This window comes from Sphaeramia orbicularis, chromosome 10 (assembly GCF_902148855.1).
Source record: "Sphaeramia orbicularis chromosome 10, fSphaOr1.1, whole genome shotgun sequence".
Lineage (NCBI taxonomy): Eukaryota > Metazoa > Chordata > Actinopteri > Kurtiformes > Apogonidae > Sphaeramia > Sphaeramia orbicularis.
This window is the reverse complement of record NC_043966.1, coordinates 44314715-44328412: the sequence shown is the minus strand read 5'-3', so window position 1 is coordinate 44328412 and position 13698 is coordinate 44314715.

Sequence of the window (13698 nt, the reverse complement as noted above, 5' to 3'; positions counted from 1 at the left end):
TACATAGAGCCTCTCACTGCTGCAGTCCCACTGTGATCAGGGGGATTCACTGTTTTTGCAGATTCCTTGTTTTTCAATCTTACCGAGGTTACTGCGGGTGATTAAGCTTTAGCACTGCACTGCTGACAACTCATTGCAGCCCGGCTGCCTTGTTAGTGCATCTGCAAAGGTCACTCCTAATACACTGCAGTTAGCTCACACATTCAGGCTGCTCGGGGAAGGGAACTGTTGCTCTTCAGATGCTCAATAAAGCCTCCTCATTAAACTATAGTCATATATTAGCTTAATAATCATGATCATTTTTATACGAACTGAGATGTCATTTATAAAGATGAATTATTTTAAAAGTCTAATGAGTCTTTGATTACGTTGTATTTACATGCATATTAATACTCCATTATTATAGTTTACCCCTTAAGAGAGTAATACTTTTTCGAAGTGGTTACTGACACAGTATTGTGCCACGAAATATCGGTTTGTCTTTTACCACAGAGCCAATCAGCGTCCTCATTATATCATGTCTACACTGGTAAGTTTTTACAGCCCGAAAAGTACCAAGGCAATCAGTTAACAAATACAGTGATCCCTTGCCAATTCGCGCTTTAAGTTCCGCAGTTTTAGTTATTCGCGGATTTTTCAGAAATGTTCATATTGCAGAGGCTCTGCAATATCGCCAGGGAATTGCAGAATACGGCCAAGGAAATAGACGACAACATGGTGAGGACTGTTGAATTCGGCAACAGGATGGAGGGTGTCATGGCCCTGTATAAAAGCATCTTCGCTGAAAAGAAGAAGCGACGGCAACAGCTCCCCATCACCATGTTCCTTGTCCCTCGGAAGCCATCAGCCGAACCCTCAGCTCCCCTGCCAGCCTCCCCGTCTGCAGCTGCTTCGCCAACTCCCTCCGAAGAAGCTGCATTACTAGACGATCCAGCGCCTCAAGTAACATCTGACGACGAGGCGCCCCTAGAAGAGCTATAAGGCTCCCTTGACACCTGTGCATTGTGTCATCTTCATCGTCTTCATCGAAGTGCACAGGTGTTTCATCATCATCATCATTATCATGAGCCTCATCGTCAGTCAAGGAAGGAGCCGCTGGAGTCTAATGTAAGTGTTATTTTATATAAAAATGTTAAAAGAGAGAGAGAGAGAGAGAGAGAGAGAGAGAGAGAGTTCTAGGATAGGCTCGGGGGGCTCCAGCTCCAGTTCGCGGATTTTCGATTTTCGCGGGGGGCGCCGGTCCCCATTAACCGCGAAAAATAAGGGATCACTGTAGGTCAGACTTACAGACAGCAGACAGTGGAGATTTAGCTCAGTAGGTAATGTTATGGGCTGCAATGCAGAAGCCTTGGGTTTAACCCTTTCATGCATGAATTATGAGAACCTTAATCATGACTTTTCCCCCCTGTTTTTATTCCTCTTTAGGCATGAAAAAAAATGCAATTGACAGCTTTTTATGGACCTATTTTTTATGGAGCTGCAAAAATGTTCACTCAAATGGATACGATGCGTTTAATTTTTGAAGCAAAGAAACATGTATTTACTGATATACTGTGAAAACTATGAAATATAAACACTTTTAATGCTGCTAATTTGATGTTTTCTCATATTTAAACATACTCTAATACTAGTTATTACTCACTTCATAGAGATAATATACAAAAAAAAAACATTTTGCTAAAGAAAAATTGATAATTACAGTCGATTAATAATTGATTTACACTCAAACATGTTACTGCAGATCAGGTTTATCAAGAACAGCAAAGTTACATATGCATAAGTGTCCACTGTGTTGGCTGATAATGAACTAAAACAACAAAACCCATGAATATACAAGAGAACAGCTGTAGAATAGCTGTCCACTGTAGTGACCACTATGCATGAAAGGGTTAATACCTGGTCGAAGTAGCATTTGTTTTCCTGCAGGGGGGGTACGACACAGCACCAAGGGTGCTGGTAGGTAAAATCTGACACTGATGTAAATCAACCACTGGGACAATGTTCACAGTTGCAGAATTCCGACCGCAGCACTCAATACACTGAACTGACAAGTCACATGGCACATTGCTGCATCTAACATGTAGCTCCGCCCACCTTCTCCAGCCTCACTGACTGCACAGAGCAAAGGACACCATAAAACAACATATAAAGTATTTACAATGATAATTCCTATTCTGTACTATATATTATCTCTAATTTGTCATTTCTTCCATCAATTACCATAAGACAGCAAGAGTAAGACAAGATCCCCTTGGGCGGCAGAGGTCAGATCTGTCTTTGCAGAAGCACGACTTCAATATGTATTTCACAACAACCTTTCATGTAGTATTAATAAGATCAGAGTTAGCCTAATGTCTGCTTTTGAGGAAAAATGGATGAATGGGATCCTGACTAAACCGAAGCTGCGGACATACATTCAACTAAAAAACACGTATAAAACAGAATTTTATGTCAGTGCAAATTTGACCAGGAACCAAAGGTCCCTAATTGCTCAGTTGTGAATAGGAATCCTTCCCTTGGCCGTAGAAACTGGAAGATTCACCCAAACCCCAGAAGAAAACAGACTTTGTGGACTGTGTGATTTGGGGGAAGTGGAAAATGAATCACATTTTCTTTTGTATTGTCCTCTATATGATGAACTGAGAGCCCCTTTGTTTGATGATATGTGTATCCGAAATCCTGATATGTTCTGGAGCATTGATGATGACAAGATGAAATGGTTGTTTAGTTCTAATGTACAGGGGTTGGACAAAATAATGGAAACACCTTCACCTCAAGATGATAATGCCCCAATCCATACAGCTAGAATTGTTAAAGAATGGCATGAGGAACATTCTAATGAAGTTGAGCATCTCGTATGGCCGGCACAGTCCCCAGACCTCAACATTATTGAACATTTATGGTCAGTTTTAGAGATTCAAGTAAGACGTCGATTTCCACCGCCATCGTCTCTGAAAGAGTTGGAGGGTATTCTAACTGAAGAATGGCTTAACATTCCTTTGGAAACAATTCACAAGTTGTATGAATAAATACCTCGGAGAATTGAGGCTGTAATTGCCGCAAAAGGCGGACCTACACCATATTAAATTATATTTTGTTGATTTTTTTAAGGTGTTTCCATTATTTTGTCCAACCCTTGTATATAAATTAGCATTATTTGTTTGTAAAGCCTGGAAAAAGCGGCAGATGTGTTTGTTTAAATAGGTCAGTATTTTGTTTTGTTCATATCTATTGTTCCTATTGTCTGGTGTTTGATTTTTGGTTTGTATTTTTAGTGTTTTATAAGCCCATGTAAGAGCTTGACATGTTTTTTTTTATTTATTTATTTTTTTTTTTATGCAAGACACAATAATAAAAACATTCATTCATTCATTCATTCATTCATACCATAGCACTGTGGGGTAGCAAAATGCACAAAAGAATGAACTGAAGTATACTCCATATATGACCACAGTACTGTAGCAACAAGAGGAGAATGTGTTCATGGAACAATATCCCTGATTGGCTCTAGTACAAATGCTAACATTTGATTGGTCTGTGGCAATACACAAACTGATATTTTGTACCACAGTACTGTAGCCACAGCCATTGCCTTATTTTTATTTATTTATTTTTTTTAGCATATTTTGAACAAGGCTTTTTTTCTGAATGGAGCATTTTTCAACTACGCTTGTCCACATTTATACACAGCACACAAAAAAATCCAATGTTTTAGCCCCTGAATCAGACATCAAAACACTGCTTTGTAATGTGGCCTTTCACACAGATGTCTCATCATTCACTACATCTCTTTCCTTGATTCTTTTTGCCTCTTTCTTGTGACCCTTCATAAAAGTGTGGCTTACACCTGATAATTAAACAGAAACACTGAACTGAAACTGTTCAGTTCAAATCAACATTTTATCATTGGAATTCTGATTACAGTCATAGCATCTGTTCTGTTGTTTGTACAATTTGCGGTCATTCCTGTGTCCAGTGGTTTATTGGCTCTTTTTTTTTATGTGATGTATATTTCAAGTGTAACAGAATATTTGGATAATATCAGATTTTTAGGATACTGGTGTGGACAGAGGATGCTGTTATTATAAAATAGTGTTTAAAATAAGACACATTAGCATGAATGTGTGGAGTATGAAGAAGATGTTCCTGTTTTATGAGAACTCTTTGGACATGAGGACAATGCATTTGGACTTACGAGTTTTGACATCAGTTGAGACAGACAGTCCCAGTAGGAAAGAGACAAAGATCTTCTCTGGTAAAGATGAATGGTTTAAAAAAAAGGACATACATGTCTGAATAAAAGTAGTTGTAGCCCATATTAACTTAAGTAAAGCCAACACCTTGCTGGCTGATCACATGGCCTTCCTGAGGTGAGACATTGAATTTAACAACAAAGGATTTCAGGCAAACAAATTTGTTACACAACAGAAATTAAAGAAATATAAAAGTATAAATATTTAATACAGTTATGAAAGTGAGCAATTACTGTACTGCATTTAAGTGGCCAAACGAACATCTATGGTTTTCTTCTTGAATTAATTACTTAATTATCACTTAAAATTACCATTTTGCTCTATTTTTGAAAATGAACATTGTCTGAATTTCATCTATAAAAAATAAGGGGAAATGTAGTAATTGTGATGCTTTTTTGAATGAATGTGATTGACTACCAATATTCAAGTTTTTCTGCATCTGTAATAAATACATTAGGTAGGGTGTTTTTGAAGTGCTGGTTTCTATAGTTGGTTATCAGTATTTACTTTTATTTTATGTCGAATAATAACTTATTTGTATTGAACCAAGTTGGTGTTCACTTCTGACACTAATTCATTGTTGATGGGAAATTATTGTAGGCATCTTCAAACAAGGTGAAAGATAGATGAGGGTAAGTATAAATTAGATACACACTGTGAGATAAGTAGAGTTTACTCAAAAAATTTGAGGCAAGTGATTGCACTTAAATGATTTGAGTAATGATCGACTAATCAATTGGTTTAAGTAGGTTCAACTTTAATGGTAAAAGTACTGAACTTAAACTAATTAATTTATCATTGATTAAACAACTTTTGTTTAAGTTACTCAAACTCAAAATCCTATTCCTAACCAAAATAGTTATGAAATTATTCAACTTAATATATTGTAGCATGAATGGAAGTTAGCTCAATGTCATTTGCTGATAACAGGAAGTGTGTTTAATTTGACAAGACATGAAGATTTCCATTGTACAATAACAATCTTAGATGAACAGTAAAGCCATTGTTCTTCCTATGGCTCTGACTTGTGGTGCAGCTCTACAAAAATACAAAAACAAACACAAAAAAGGCCAATAAACACTGCCATACACACATTAAATCCAAATTAACACTAACACCACAACCCCAGTGAACCCCTGCACAGAAAAATAACATATTTTCAGCAACATGCCCAATACCCATAATGCAATGTGAAGATGAAAAGATGTGGTCATGACTAAAACTTAGAGATTTAATTCCATTCAACTTAAACTTTTTCATACTTTCAACTATTTCTACAAATTAGTAGAATATGCTTAACATTTTATAGTAACATCATAAAACTTAAATCATTTAAGTGCATTGTAATTAAAGCATTTTAGTAAAAATACAAATTCCAGGCTTACAGTGCATAAATAAGGGAAAGTCAGGGCCCCAGGATCAGGCCTTGTAGAACCCCACTCTAACTCAGTTTAAAATCTGAAAATGCATAATTCCATCAGCCAAAATGTTTTGTTTCGGATAAGTAGCTACAGATGGATAACAAGTCACTATGAGGTGAAAATAGTTATTTACCTACTGGTTGGTCCAGACTCACACTGTCCCTAGTGGACGTTAAATCCCACTGAGTCTGAAAGTGATTCAAAGTAAGTGATGGATTGGTTTAGATCAGGGGTGTCAAACTCATTTTAGTTCAGGGGCCACATTCTGCCAAATTTGATCTGAAGTGGGCCGGACCAGTGAAATAATAGCATAATAATATATAAATAATGTCAACTCCAAACTTTCCTCCATGTTTTAGAGTGAAAAAAGTAAAATTGTGTTATGTTTATATCTACAAACTATCCTTTTAAAAAAAATGTGAATAACATGAAAAAAACTGAAATTTCTGAAGAAAACTAAATGCAATTTTAACAATATTATGTCTCAGTTTATCATTTACACATTAAATTACAACGTACAGTGGATCAACGAATACACGAAACATTTAATAACTAACAGAATATTGTTAAAATTACACTTCAGACATTTCAAAATGTACATATTTGTTCAGGTTTCTCGCGTTTTTGTGAAATGTTAGTTTGTTTTAGTGTAGGTACAGTAAAATGACAGGAAAATGTTTACACTCATAAAGGAAAAAAATTGGATTTATGAGTAATTATGTTATTATGGTAGTATTTTACTGATCCGACCTACTGGAGAGATTGAATTGGTCTGTTTGTGGAACCTGAACTAAAATGATTCATATCTTTAGTGTAATTTTTGAATTTCACAAATTCATCCTAGGGGCCAAACTGGACCCTTTGGCGGGCCAGATTTGGCCCTCGGGCCACATGTTTGACACCTGTGGTTTAGATAGACAGCAGTGACTGTGCACAGCAAAAATTGGAGTGTTGAATCAGCTCCCACAGAGTTGATTTTAACTCTTTTTCAGAGTTTATATAGGTCCACACTTTACAGAGTTAAATTAACATTTTCTTTGGAGTTAATTATTTAACACTATGCCAGAGTTGCCTTTTTAACTCAGAAACCTGAGTGAACTTAACACTGACTGATTTAACTACCAACACTCACAAGAGTTCAAAAATGGTAAATGGACTGAACTTATATAGCATATTTTCTACACCTTCATGGTTCCCAAAGTGCTTTACAATTCCTCACATTCACACACACTCATATAGCAGCGGGTGACTTTGACACGTGGATGGTCAGAGCCAGGACTCAAACCGCCAACCCTTTGGTCATTGGACGACCCACTCTATCAACTGAGCCACTGTCGCCCTCCATAATCTCACCGACCTGGGTTAAATGAACCCATATGGATTTATTATTTACACTGTCAGAGTTTCTCCTTTAACTCAAACAGAGTTAAATTAACACCATGAAAGTAACAAAAATAACACTCATTTTACTTAATTTTCACTCTGAAAGTAGTGTTAATTTTAATCATAAAAAAGTGAATCCATTAAAAATGACTTAAAATTCAATGTGAACAGGATGATTCAAAGAAAGCTAATGCATTTTTTTTTTTTTTTTTTTTTTTTTTTTTTTAGAAAATGTATGTTTCCTCTTTTTTCTCTCTGACAGTGACAGTCTGATAGAAATTGCACAGGTTCACCTGGTTTGAAATGCAGGGGCCAGGCAAATTAACTATGGAGAGACGCAAAACAACACTTCTCCTGAGTTAATTTCCACAGGGTTGACTAACTCTTTTCATTAACCCCAACTCTGAGTGACATTTAACTCACAGTGAGTTAAAACTACACTTTGAGAGTGAAAATTGACTCTCAAATGTTTAACGCTGAAATTTCAACTCTCCAATTTTTGCTCTGTGTGTATTTTTGTGTATGTGTGTGTGTGCATGATTACTGCGGTAACAGAGGACACACACTAAGAAAGTGAGAATCAGGCAGAATTGAGTGTATGTGTGGTTAACACCAGCTTCCCGCATATGTTACCAACACCAGACTAAAGGTCTTTACGCACCCAAGGCCTCATAGATAAACAGAAAAGTGTGAAATACTCACCCATGAATATCCCATATCCAAACTATTCACACTGGTGGCGACACTTATAACACTTGTTCAATGGATTCAACATCAGCTGTAGTCTCACCTGTGTCTTCTATTCCTCTGGGTCTATGTCCAGTGTCCAGGTAAAGACACACACTGTGCAAAGTGGGTTAGATTTACCATGGAATGACTTTCACAGTAAACAAACTCCCCTCTCTCCTTACATTGTCTTTGTTGATACTGCTCCACACATTCATTATCTTTATCTTTAACAATCAGCTAGAAATCAAAAGGTCCATCATTCCTGTTGCCATATAATTTGTTTCACTCAAAGGATTGGTTGATGTTTTCATTTGCACTGTGAAAACGAAAAAAAACAACAACATTGTTCCGAAAAAGAAATCTCATTTATTTGCTGTGGATTATTTGCCCTCCGTGGCAAAATGTTCATGACATACTCAGTCCTCTGAAAAAAACATGACTTAATTGCAAAAAAAAAAAAAAAAAAAAAACACCCAATACTTTATATGAGTGCAGTCGTTGCAACCAACAGATGCACCATGATGCTGTTTTCTTGAATTCCAGTCAGTAATACTGCTTTGCTATATTTTTATTTGATGCATACTGGTTTGGTAGCAATAGCTTCACACTTTTTTTGTTTACTTTTGTTTGCTGCCTTTGACTAAAAGGCTTTTGACTTTTTAAACTTTATATTCTCTTTGAAACTCTGCACTGCAACTCTTACTTTAATATGTGTGTGTTTTTGTTTTTCTTTTTATTTTATTCTATTTTATTTTTTTGATTTTATGTGTTGTTTTATTACTTGCTGTTTTTAATCACCTTTTACATGTTTCTTTTATAATGTTTTAAATGTGTTTCTTTTTGTTTCTTTTATTTCAATGTCCTGTGTGAAGCACCTTGAATTGCCTTGTTGCTGAAATGTGCTATACAAATAAACTTGCCTTGCCTTACTTGACCCCATTTATTCAACCAATATGGGTGTAGAAGCCAATAACGTAATAACGAGCGATAACATAGCGGCCAATAATGTAATAAATTTGCCATTTTAAAAATGTAATTGGCCAAATAACGTAATAATTGGCCAATAACATAATAAAAGTCCTGAACCGACGACGTAAAAACTTTTGGCCAATAGCGGAATAACTTATTACGTTATTGGCTGGTTATCACATTATTGGCCAGTTAAAAAAAAAAAAAAAATGCAAATGTAATAACTGGGCCAATAACGTAATAAAATATTAATATCACTGTATTTAAGTTTCATTTATTAGACATAGTTGTGATAAAATCCCCCCCCCAGGTATTTGTGTATTTAACTTGATGGTTAAAATGATCTCTAGTCCTGTCTGCTGCTCCTTAGCCTTTCAAGCTATCTCAGAATGAAGTGGAAGCACATTTACAAACATAGACAATGGTATGAAATGAGATATGTAGGACATTTATGACATGGAACTCACTCTTGAAGATAGTAATTATTTTTCACTGTTAATAATTTTTTGATTTCTCATAATTGACCACTAGATGGCAGTGGTGTGACAGTGACTTTCTTCAGTTGTCCAAACTTCCTTTCTTCCTTTCTAGAACACATGTTGAAAGGTAATCAGTAATCTTTTTTTTTTTTTTAGTGAACGGTCCATTTTGTTGAAATTCTTGCATATACCACGTACAATCTTATATATTTAGTGCAAGAGGATGTAACATTATTAGCGTGTTTTCAAAGTGAACTGACTCTACCTAGCTAACTGTTGGCTAGTTATTAGCATTTTTAACTATTACAGTTTGGTAATATCAGGGGGTATAAACATTTTTAAAGAAAAGTGTGTGTGTATGTGTGTGTGCGCGCATCTGTGTCTGTGTTTAAAACCCCTTTAGCCTGCCCGCGGGCCGAAAAAATTAGATTAATATTCATCTACTATAAAAATATAAGAAATCAGGACAATGGATGTTTTTTTCAACTTTTGCTCAAAGTTTAGACCCTAATGTTAATAAAAGTACATCAAAAGTGTATTTTAGTGCAAACTTTAATGTTCAAACATGATTTTTCATCTTTGTGGGGTGAAATATACGCTACTAAAAATCTCCGACACGAACAATTAATTTATGCATATCATCTTCAATCCAGCTGAAAAAAAAACAGGCGAGGATAAAAAATTCCAATTTCTCTTTTAGTTTGTTCCAGTTTACTCAGGCATAGTAATAGATACAATATTTTAGACAATGGGAATAGATTCTGTGAGGTCTGTAAATGTCCATAGACACCGAGAACATCCATGTGAACCTTATTATTATAAGTATTATAAGTAATTCTTCATTTACTTTGGGTATGTCTTTTCGGGCGTTTTTCCCCTGAAAATATGATCAGGGTTAAACAGGTTAAGCTGATGACTTCTGATAAATTTTATGGAATGGAACGGATAAATTCAATAGATCAAATATGGGACAAACCCTTAAAAACGTCGATTCAACATGTCTAATCAGCCACTACCCATCGTTCAGTGGGATCAATCTGATTGGTGGAGGGATAGCCCTTAACTAGTGAATCAGTGAATGAGAACCCAGATAGCAAATATTTTGGCAGTATTATGGCATACATTTGGCATTTTTGGCTTTCTTTTGGCATTATGAAAACCTTTAGGCTTAACAGAGGTATGATTAAGGTTATCCATAATAGATATGGAGGCACCAGCAATATATGGCTGAGTTATGGGATATGTCTGGTTAACCAAAAGACTGGGCAAAGAGCAGGATCAAGTATAGGGATGGTATGGTATGTTTTGGCTACTTTTTGGCTGGATTATGGGGATTTGGGGCTTTTCTGGGACAATTATGGCTATATTTTGGAAGTCCCCAATTAGTTTTGGGTGAATTTTGGCTTCCTTCTGGTTTGATTTTGGCTTGCCTATTTTGGGGCCATTTAGGGCCCAGAACTTTGCCAAATGACATGCCAGTTTTGGGCCAGATTTAAGTCATAATGATTTTGCTATCTGGGAAGTTTCCATGTGAATCCAGCTATGCCAAGGTACTTCACACTATTACTGTCTTCTATGTTAGGCCATTCACTGCTCATATCTGAATGAGTGACAGTCAGTGTTGATTATGGACTTCATTCATTCCATGAAGTGAGCATCGTTAGCATAGTGCGATTTCTCCTTAGCTTTCAATTCAATTTTATTTGTATAGCCCAATATCACAACAAGGTTATCTCAAAGGGCTTTACATAGTCAGTTGGATGTAAACATCAACAGTCAAATAATCAGCAAGAAAATGAGTAATGTCCAGGGCATCCCCCGTCCTTAGACCCTCCTTCTCGGTAAGGAAAAACTCAAAACCCAGTGGGAAAAGGGAGAAACCTCGGGGAGAACCACAGTGAAGGAGAGATTCACTCCCATGGACGGACAGGCTAGAGATGCACCAGGACTGATGGACGTCCATTTGCAGATGTAGTTCCAGTCTGCAAGGGTGCAGTAGGGTGGATACATGAGGGGTCCATCCTGCTGGATGAGACAGGCAGGGGCGAGGAGGCCCATCCACAGTGGTGAGGCCGAGGACGTCCATCCAGACAGGTGGGGGAGGGGGTCAGGACACAGGTCAGGGCAGGACACAGATGGGTCACCGCAGATCCTGTCGTCATTGGCTCCCAAGCGGCTACAGCTGAAAAAGTAGCCACTCCCCCGGAGGGGAGTGGGGAAAGGGGACATCGGGTGAATAGTAAAGCACAGACTAAGTTGGCTAAATATTAGAAAACATAAGTACAGACAGAAGTGGTACATAGAACCAGAAACAGGTGATAGGACTCAGTGCCTGTACTTCCCCCAGCATTATTGCTCCTAGGGCAGCTTAGACTGAAGTGTGGGTTCAGTCTGGTTTTAACTAGCCTGACCATAAGCTTTTTGAAACAGGAACGTTTTCAGCCTGACCTTAAATGTAGAGACTGTGTCGGCCTCTTTAATGTTAGCAGGAAGCTGATTCCATAAAACAGGAGCTTGGTAACTAAAGGCTCTAGCTCCTACTGTACTTTTACAGACCCTGGGAACTACCAGTAGACCTGCATTCTGAGAGCGAAGGGTTCTGTTGGGATGGTACGGCACCAGAGCATCTCTGAGATAAGAGGGGCCCATACCATTAATGGTCTTATATGTAAGAAGGAGGATTTTAACTCTTTCAATGCCATGGGCCGATTAAATCGGCTTTACGAAAACGACCTGTAAAGTGCCACGGGCCGATCAGATCGGCTTTGGAGAACACGCCACATTTGTGTACAAACAAACCATCCACCCCCATTTCTTTCTCACATTTCGATGACGTTCTTTCTGTGTCCCCCTTTTGAGACCAAGCAGATGGGAATTTGAGGTCACGCGACCAAATAATATTTTTATATCTTTTTAATGTTTCTTATTCTCCGGTGTTTCATCAGAGGGAGCCCTCCATGCCGGGGGGCGGCTGTGGACTCCGGGGGCTGTGGCGCCTTCTCTCACTGGGGTCCGCTCCTTTCTGGTGGGTGGGGGTCCCAGTTGGCCCTCTCCCACTGGTTGGGATGCGGGGCTGTGTTGCTGGTGCCTGGTCGCCGGGGTCGGCGGCTGCATCCTGGTGCGGATGGCTCCCTGAGACAGCGCCTCCTAAACTGATGTTTTACTTTTACTTGTACATTTTTGTTCTGGTCTACCCGTGCTCAGTCAGTCTTCTTAAGTATGTGTGAGCTTGTGGGTTTGCATGTATATGTGGGTTTGCATGTATATGTGTGTGTGTGTGTGTGTGCGGGTGAGTGGGTGGGTGTGGGTGGGGGGCGGTACTGATTTTTAAACTGATATGTAAAGCACTTTGTGCTACAGTTTTTAATGTATGAAAAGTGCTATATAAATAAAGATTATTATTATTATTATTATTATTATTATTATTATTATAAATTATGCAAATTACGATCAATAATGAATCGGCTGCGTCCGGTGCGTTTTGGATCTAATCAGCAATCGGTCGGATGTTACCGAGCGGTTTCCTGCAGGATTCTTCAAATATTATAAAAACGACGCGAAATACTGAAAAACGGCCAAATTCTGTGGCACTTTTAAGGCGTATTAGCCCCTTAACTGTCTGGCACTTAAAGAGTTAAATCTAATTCTAAACTCGATTGGAAGCCAGTGAAGGGCTTTCACTTGCGACATCTTTCTTCTTCCACAAGAAGAAGCCCGAGAGCTGACAACACCAGTATTTTCTTATTACTAGCCACCCGCTCAACAAGTACAACAACAACCGTTCTTGACTACTCGACAACGACTGATGACAGCGAGCTCTGTGTTTTGGTCGCAGAATGTACACTCAAGTTGTTAGTCGATTTGGTGGTTTCTTTTCATTTTTTTGACCGTGTCGGGAAGACGAGAGCAGACTGATCAGTCAGGCTACCTTTTCTGGCGACGATCGGCAGTCCGGTTGGAGTGTCTTCGCCCTCACACAGGCAGTAGGTGGTGCACTGAGCATGCTCATTAACATTTATGGAAAGAACAAGGTCTATCCTATCAGCATGTTTTGATAATTTTCCTATTAAGTAAACGGTTGATTTTTTATAAATATTTAAACTAAAACATACATACAGAACGCTCACCACAGACACGACAGGGGCTAAAGGGTTAAAGAAGTTTGAGTTCTTGAGTCTGTGTTCTATTTTTGCTTGTAACCAGCCTTTGTTTAATTTGGTTGTAAAGAGATTCTTATTTATGCAAATACATGATCTCTACAATTGATTTTTGTTAATTTTAGCTCTTCCCTCTATCTCAGAGCTTCACCTTCACCTTATTTGTGTCTGCCGCCGTTCTCCTCTCTCTTCTGTCGGCCTCTTTATCTCTGTTAGCAGGTCACCGCTACATGACTCGACTCTGCAATGCAGGAGGATCCCCAAGCAATATTAGTAGTGGGGAAAATGGCCCAAATGGTCCTGGTTC